This window comes from Aedes aegypti, chromosome 1, assembly GCF_002204515.2.
Source record: "Aedes aegypti strain LVP_AGWG chromosome 1, AaegL5.0 Primary Assembly, whole genome shotgun sequence".
NCBI lineage: Eukaryota > Metazoa > Arthropoda > Insecta > Diptera > Culicidae > Aedes > Aedes aegypti.
In genome coordinates this window covers 126,713,897-126,722,748 of record NC_035107.1, presented here as the reverse complement: position 1 = coordinate 126,722,748, position 8,852 = coordinate 126,713,897, and the positions used below count along the sequence as shown (strand labels likewise).

The window sequence follows — 8,852 nt, the reverse complement described above, 5'->3', positions numbered from 1 at the left end:
GTCAAGTGAAAGCTGCGGTAGCATGCTGTTCAATCATAAAACGGAAAGTTATTTTTAAATTAGCAATGCATTGAAGAATTTAACAGCAAAAAAGATGTTGTTCTGAATAGGTTTGTATACCATCAATTTATAATTTTCATCTCGAAATATCTGTGATAAATTATTCATGAAATTCTATAAATGTTGATGTGTATAATTTATTTGAATTGACCATTTGAATTGACGTAACTCCCAGAATCTTCTACAGAACCACTAGAGGCCTTCCTTAGTCGAGTGGTTAGAGTCCGCAGCTACAGAGCAAAGTCATGCTGAATGTGTCTGGGTCCGATTCCCGGTCGGTCCAGGATCTTTTCGTAACATAAATTTTCTTGACTTCCCTGGGCATAGAGTATCATCGTACCTGCCACACAATATACGAATGCGAAAATGACAACTTTGGCTAAGAAAGCTCTCAGTTAATACCGGTGGAAGTGCTCTTAAGAACACTAAGCTGAGAAGCAGGCTCAATCCCAGTATGGACGCTCTGCCTAGAAGAAGAACACGGAGAGAAATGAAGCTAGTTTGAAACAACTAAAAATTTGGTTGAAATTCAAACTACGAAAATGGTTGTTTTCAAATGGAAAATTATTTGTTTCAACCTTGCTGTATAGGTTAAAGCAAACTTTTTTTTTGGGTAATTTTCACCTGAAATAAACATTTGTTTTTAATTGTATCTTAGTTGTTTCAAACTAAGAACGTTGCTATATTCAACCAAAAACTAGTTTGTATTTAACAAAAATTATATTGAAGAAAACAGTTTGTTTTGAAAAACATAAACTGTAATCTTAGGTTGAATCAAATCAAAACTTTCGGTACAAGTAAACTGATTTTTTGGTTGGGTGAATACCAACCTTAAAAATAGTTCAAAACAAACTAGTTGTTTAGTTTGTTCATAACGCTGTCAACCGCGATGTCGGTTTTTTTATTACGTTTTGTTTTGTTCGACACTCTGTGTTCAATTCTTCAACTCGTTCAACTCGTCGGTCCGTGAGTGAAAAAATCCAACTGCATCGAGGCAGTTTTTACTATTAAATTACAACAAAACTTCAAGTACACTGCGCAGTCCCGACGGATACCAACTGGGACAAATTGATTTCGATACAAAGTTCCCGACCAAAAGCTCCGCATTATTCAAAAAATGGAGTTCTATCATCGAATCGCTCAAACCTATTCTCATGCCGATGTGAGCGATAAAAGCGGCAAAACTATTCTAAATCAACTGGAAGGTGAACTAAGTGAAGGTAAATAGTTTAATATTCAATTAACTAACAAACTAACTCAGTTGTATTATTTTGTTAAAGATTGCTGCCATACATCTTACCCTGTGCTGTACTGAACCTGACGGACAAAGGAAATTGGAAACCCAGTTACATTGAAAATCGTAACAGCTTTGTCTACTGGGTACAGAGCATAATCGATCTACAGTCAAAAGTTAAAGTTCACCACACTTCACGTTCTGAGACTAGAGGAATGCCACAATGTCCACTGGTGATCGTTGTTGGACCAGACCTATCAAAGTTGAACACCTTTATAGTATCCTTCGGTGACAAAACCTACAGCCTACCATTGCTGCGGAATGTGCCGGATCATGGAATCTACGTCATCTACGTCATCATGGATCAATCACGTCATCTACGAGTTTCCGGTAGAATCCTCTAGTCGCGCAAAAATACTTTCGATCAGTAATGTGATCAGTTCCAGAAGTTAAAGATATTCAACTGTCTATATAGATTTTTTAAATAAATAATCCAGTTTTGTGGTTATCGACAGTTTCATTGTATAGAAATAAAACATGAAATGCTTCAGAGGTAATACAAATCCTCATTTAATTTCAACCATCTTATTAGTTAAATCAAACAATATCCATAGTTGATTCAAACGTATCCTTATTTATTTCAAACAACCGTTTAGTTTGAATCAAACTAAAATTTGGTTGAAACAAATTTAAGGATTTGTTTGAATTTACCTAGAATTTTTCAGCTGTCATAATCAAACAACCAATATTTTGTTTGTTGTTAACATATATTTGTTGAAATAAAGTTCAAATCAATATAAAAAATTACCTACATTTCTAGTTTGTGTTGAACTTGATGGTTGGTTAAAGTAAAGTGTAAATTTGTTTGTGTAAATTTGTTTGTGTAAATTTTAATACGTAAATTTGGTTGAAACAACCTAATATTTTGTTGTGTTTACCAATCTTTTTTCTCCGTGAATAATAGAAAATAATAACTCCATTATGCTTAACTATTGAAATAACAAACCAATAACTTCTAAGTTGAGTTTCTAGAGAGTTTTTAATATTGGTATGGAAGAAGCTTTAAGAACTCCCTGCCGAAGTGAATCAAAAGTGCCAAGAATAGGATCCGTCTTCCTCAGTGCTGGTTGACTCATATTCAAATCTCAATCCTAAAACTCCAACCAAATTTCACGCTTGTAATTATCACGCGAAACTAGTCACTCACGCGCATGCCGTCTTAAACCCGTTGTAAATCCGTCAGTATCTGATGTTAACGTCAGAAAGATCGTTTATCATTATAACCGAAGAAACATGATTTGATTACCAAGTCTAGCAGGCATGATATTCCGTTCTACAACTCTTATGTGAAAAATATCAAACATGAGGTATGAGAAATTGAGATTTTACCAACTGCTCCCTTTGTGATATAGAATGACGATATATCTAAGGTACGTTTTATCAAAGAGAAATACCAATGGTTCCAAAAATAAAACAAAATATAATATTCCTTAGCAAAATAGCATTGCGATACCGTAAACCGGGGACAAAAAAATCACTTTTTTACAACTTTTCATTTAATAAAATACAATTAAATATTCAGAATTAGAAATGTCACACTGGGGCGAATTTTATCTCCTTAAAACAAAACAAGTTCAAGCATAAAAAGTTTCTTCTTCTTTCTGGCGTTACGTCCCCACAGGGACAGAGCCTTCAAAAAGTTTCTATATTTACTAAATTCAGAAAATTACTTCAAAATCTCAATCTTAATCTTCAAATCGTGTATTTGACTAGTTGATTGTGATATTGAACTTTGGAAATCTGCATGATAGGTACGTCTAAATGCAAGAAATTTCTTTTGAAAAAAATCACATTTTTGGAGAATAAATGGTTTTATTGTTAAAATATTATATTTGCTATGCTGCATGATTTCAAAGCAGAGTTGAATAGTTCACACTTAAGCATACAAAACAATTCACACACTCAATCTTTGTACACATGCTAGCACCAGCATCTATCCGCTGACGGCCTTTTCCAACCGTATTGCTTAAACCTCAAATTCTATTTCTATGTAAACTAAATCAGCATAAGACATCTATAAACTAGAAACATAGAGTGTCTGTGGTGTGTGGTGCTGTTTCAAAGAATTAAAATTTATATTTTTAAAACAAGTACTGGCATTTTAGCTATTTATTGCAGTCGATAGATTGCCAAAAGTTTTATTTTGAATGGATGTATAATTTTTCATATAATCGAAAGTTGGTTTTATGTTTTGGGGTATCTTTGATAATGGAGTATAAATCAAACAAAATTAAATGAATTACGAACATTTGTAGGACATTGCATAGCTCTAGGCGTTTAACGTTATATGGAATTTTTTTACTTAGAGTACAAAAATGGTCCCAGTTTGTGAAAATGCTTTTCGCTAAGAGATTTGAGACCGTATTCAAGTTCTATGATGACTAGGCTGTCAAAGATAAGTGACCAATTATTCAAAACTACATCAAATTGTGATCGTAGAACAGATTGTTTGTAAGCGTTTCGTAAATGCTAAAATTGTGTATTTTTTTTTTAAATTCGTATAAAAAGCCTAAAATGTTCTTGTTTCAAATGAAATCCGCTCTTACATGAAGAGTCATACTAATATCCTTTAGTTTTGCATTCGTTTTGCTTAACTGATTAACAGAAATAATGAAATTTTCGTTTAGTGTGTGGTGAGTTACGCACTATCAAAGTTACCCGCATTATCAAAGATACCCAGTTTTACGGTACCAATCTGAAATTCATCTTCTTTGTATTGAATTGCTATTTGGTACCGATCAGATTTGGGGTGAATTTGCCCTGTGATCATTTTGATTCCGGATTAAGGTATTCGTCTTCGGTTTAATGTCAATGCTAAAATTTACGATGATATAAATGGTCCACTATCCAAATACAAATAATATAAAGTATACGAATATTCATCTAATTTTTTCAACTTATATTGTTTTGAAGAAAACGTCTTTAAAACAAGAAAATTACCAATCATTTTAAACCTCTCTCATCGTGACAACATTCCTATTTGAATGTTCCAAATAAACAGCTTTCGTTTTATGTAGGAATATTATAAGTTGAGTTTTGGAAGCATTAGGAGAAATCTTTCATTTTTGCAGGCTTGAAGGAAATATATTCAAACTATTTTGCAATCCACTACTGATGACGCGCAGGCTTCGTAATTTTGCGGAGAAGTCTGTGTCATCCACGAACAACAATTTTTGGTATCCCTGAGGTAACTCAGGTAAGTCAGATGTGAAAATATTGTACCGTAATTTCAGGTGAATTTGATCATTTTTCCCGGTTTTCCTTGTCTGCTTTCCAAAATGTTGATAATGCCAAACAACTAAGTATATGGAAACAAGTACGACGGTGAGGTTCATTAACTCGTGTACCAAAATTTTCTAACAAATACGATTTTAGTGCTAAAAATCATCTCCACAATAAAAAATCGGCGGATTCCATTTCGGGGTGAAATTGATCACTTGTCAATACGATTATTGTTAGTTTTTAAAACAACTCTTCATACTGAACTTGAGTTCTCTGAATCAGAATATGCTTGCTAAATTCTAAACAATACAATATTCATAGAAATAATGAATGATTAAATTTCAAGAATTACGCGGAAAACGCCCAAATGTAGGCAATTTCCTAAGGAATTTTCAGCTATTGAACAGAAGTTCAATTATTTCCAACGATTGAGTAAATTTGGATGAGTTTTGATAATGAAATCTGGTTTGGGAATATATTTCAGGCATCCTTACAAACTTTCAGGTTTATACCATGTTCATAACCTTGTTTAGAACAAGAAGTTTATGGATGTTTGTCAATACTGCACCGTACATGATTTTGAAATTTTTCAGTATTTTCATAGGAATTAACATTCTTCAACGCAAAAAACATCACAGCACACAATTCGACAATAATTCCGACAAACTACGTTCATTCACTGCAGGTTGCATTGATATTTATGCTCCATTAGGACGAAATAAAATCGTGTGACACGGTGATCAATTTCACCCTACTGATCAATTTGACCCGAATTTACGGTACATAATTGGTCGGTTGGATTATTATAACAAAGTCTGTTGGACTTTTTTATGTTACAATCATGTCAAACACTGTCGAATACTTTTTCTATGTCAAAAATCAGGGAGCCAGATTCTGTTCTTGGCACTTTTGATTCACTTCGGCTGTGGGGTTTTTTGATAGCTACGAAGCTCATATTTGGCCACAATTTGCGTCGTGCTGATGCGTTTTCTGTTGCAAAATTTTCAAACAATTCTGCCGAGAAAAACCCCCCCTGCCAAAGTGAATCATGGAAGTCCCTAAGTTGTTCTTCACCATACTAGTTGAAAGCCCTTCAGAGTTGTTGGAACAAATAATATTCGTTTCGCGTAAAAGTTGATGAGTGATTGAATGTTTATGGCGGTATCCGAACTATTCATTGACAAAAATTGATTTCCATTGGTAAGGACCATCATTCTGTGCAAAATAACTTATTCTAAAAGGTATAGGAAAGTATAATTGTTAGAAGAAAATCAGCTGATTGGATGATAGCTAGAAGCTTTAGCAAGAATTTTTCCAGTCCTAAAATTGATACGACCTTGGCACTATGTATACTTCGCTCTTGTTTTCTTTTTAGCTCAACATTCTTTGTTGTGACCAAAAACCATATGACACACATGTCAACTCGCATGAAACATATTCATACGCATTCTTAAATTTTCGCTTCTTACTCAAGTCGTTCGCAGGACACCCACAGGGAGAAAATCGGTACACCATTGCGGGTTTTCACCATTGGAATATGCCAACAGGCCGCCACGCCGCCGTGTGCGGTCAGCATGGACCGTAGTCGTTTACAGTTTCGTGCTTCGGTATTTGCTCCATCTAAAAAACACTGACCATAAAAACAGGAAGCACACAAAAGAATATGTGAATGAAAGTGAATCTGCTTGTGAAACGCATCTGTGCTACCGTCTCACATAGGAGTAGCTGGATGAAATTCCGTTGCGATATTTGAAGATATACTACATTACAATACAATGAAATACTATAACTAAAGGGATTGTTTACCTGGAATAATTGCTCAAATTTGACGGTTAATAATTCGTATTATTAAAAGATAAACATGACGAAACATAAAATAATAACTTTTCCAAAACACTGTAAGCAAGTTTAAAAACGTGGTTGGAGTATTGTTTTGACACAATATAGTGTTTGGGTTGAGTATTCATGAGCTGTGATCCACCTGTCCATTTTATCCAAATATTCTTTTCAAGAAATCTTTATCATACCTAATTGATGAATGGTCTTGAAATTTCTCATATTCCTCAACAATCTGATATTTGGTCAGATATTATCATGGTGGATGAATCAATGGACATTTATGAAAAGAATTATGAAGGAAAGATAGGTCAATTATTCGTATTATTTCTGAACAAATTGGGAATTGGGAATCATTCATTTATTGAAAAATATTCTATTATTTATAATAATTCCCGAAATTCTTCAGACTGAAAGGTATAAAAATGACTACGTGGTTTATGTACGACCCCTATTTTCAATTTGAGACAAAACAATAAAATCGTAGCTTTTACAGCATGATAATATAAAAAAGCCATTTAAACGTTTTGGCCAAGATTTTTTACTAAGGATTTGGTCCTGTAACTCCTATGTGCGACGGCGAGGCATTGCAACCACACCACGAGCGGCGGTTGTCAGTAGGCGTCAAGACATTAAACAAAAGTTGTAGATGAGGACCGATGGAATGCAAAAAATATGGGAAGATTCATTCATCTAGGTATGTATAGTTTTATTACCTTTCCCCTCTTCTGTGAATAAGAGTGCATATCTGGATGGAAAATTGGTTGAGCTTATTTGGAAGGATAAGGTTTTAATTTATTAGTAGAGGTCTAATAAGGTAATCAATAAGCACGCGTATTTGATATATTGCCAAATCGGGTTTATAAAACTTATATCAAACTACTTAATAACTTATAAGCCCTGTCCTAGCACTATGTCACCGATTTGGAACGTTAAATGTTTGGTGGGTAACTTAATTCAATTTTTTTTTTATAAATGTAACGCTCACTTATACTGTTCTTAGTTGTAAGAAAAATAAAACATTGCGCAAAAATTATCGCCCTCAAGTTGCATTGAACCAGATCCGGTAGGTACGAGCTAGCAACACATGTTTTCCATTCAACACCATGGAAGCATATGTGGTGACCGCCCATACTGCAGCAGATTGGGAGTGAGCGTTCTTTTGTGTTTATGCGTTGAGTAGAGCAAAATTCTCATTTGGTCGCATTCTCTGCTGAACGGGAGTAACAGCAAGCACACGTAACAGCTAGGCGGAGAATCGAATTTCGTTATGCTCATGCTCAGAAAGGACCTGCTGTTTCTCTTTTGCAAGTTTCCACCGGCTTCTCATAGAGGGATCTGAAAAATGGTAAAAGTGGTTTGTGTCCGGCTTCTACTGAATGTTCGTGAAAATACCGCTAGGGTGAAATTAATGCTTATCAATGCTTATTCCATATTAATTAATTATAGTTTTTGCACTCCTATCATTTTAGTGGCGATGAAATAAAATATAATATAAGTTATGAATGTTGAATTGATCCAATCAATAGGAAGACAATTCAACTGATTTTGCACATATATACAAAGAAAAAGCATTCGACAGTGTTTTAAATGAAGGTTTGATTTAAGCTTAAATCTGTCAACATATAATCCTGGGTTTGGTGTCGGTTCGGGCTTTTTAAAAAACACTCAACTGATTTTCCTCACTAAATCACTTTATTACTTAAGCCGAAACGCAATGAAACACGAATAAAAATAAACTGAACACCGGTCACAGTCAGTCCGGTGGTTTTGTAGAATTGAACTGCTGATCTTGCAATTCCGGCTATTGGGCATAAAGGGGTTGACGTTGCATAGCACGTGGCAGTGGTCCGATCCAAAGGTGGTGACGGTGCATTTGACGTTGCACCTGTGATGGCTGGTTCATGTTGTGACTATGTATTATAAAAATAATTCAAACTTATTTGTAAAAATGAGCAATTCAGGTTAATTATCAGAACTCAACGTCTCGAAGATTCCCTATAAGAGCTGGAATAACAAGGCAATAATATGGGACCTATATACAGTCAACTTTCCCTTACTCAATACTTCGTATCTCGATATCGAGTTGGAGAACCATAGTAAAAGTTGGTTTTCATGGCTACCTAGATAGTCCATTGGATCACAGTTGCACTGGTTTTGTGTCCTGTAACTCAATACCTCCCTAACTCGGTGGTCCCTTCAATATCGAGTTAGGGAGAGTTGACTGTAATACAATGTTTTCACATCTTACCTTACTTCAGGGATTTTTCTTTTTTTTTGCGGTTTACACAGGCCTCTCCGCCAACGGACGAAGCCTGCGTGTCATCTGTAGTCGATTGTCAAAAAGTTTGGATATTTTTCTTCATACTTGCAAAAATGGAAGTTTTTTCTCAATGTTTCAAAAGTCAACTTATAATATTCCTATATAAACCGAATGCTT

At 34.7% G+C, this 8,852-nt stretch overlaps 1 long non-coding RNA gene across 1 annotated transcript; it reads left to right on the top strand.

The window, feature by feature from the left end:
• The first annotated feature begins 1,170 nt into the window (after positions 1-1,170).
• Positions 1,171-1,868, top strand: LOC5574487. Its single transcript, XR_002498911.1, has 2 exons — positions 1,171-1,280; positions 1,341-1,868. It is a non-coding gene; the product is annotated as an uncharacterized LOC5574487 (long non-coding RNA).
• The last annotated feature ends 6,984 nt before the right edge of the window (positions 1,869-8,852 follow it).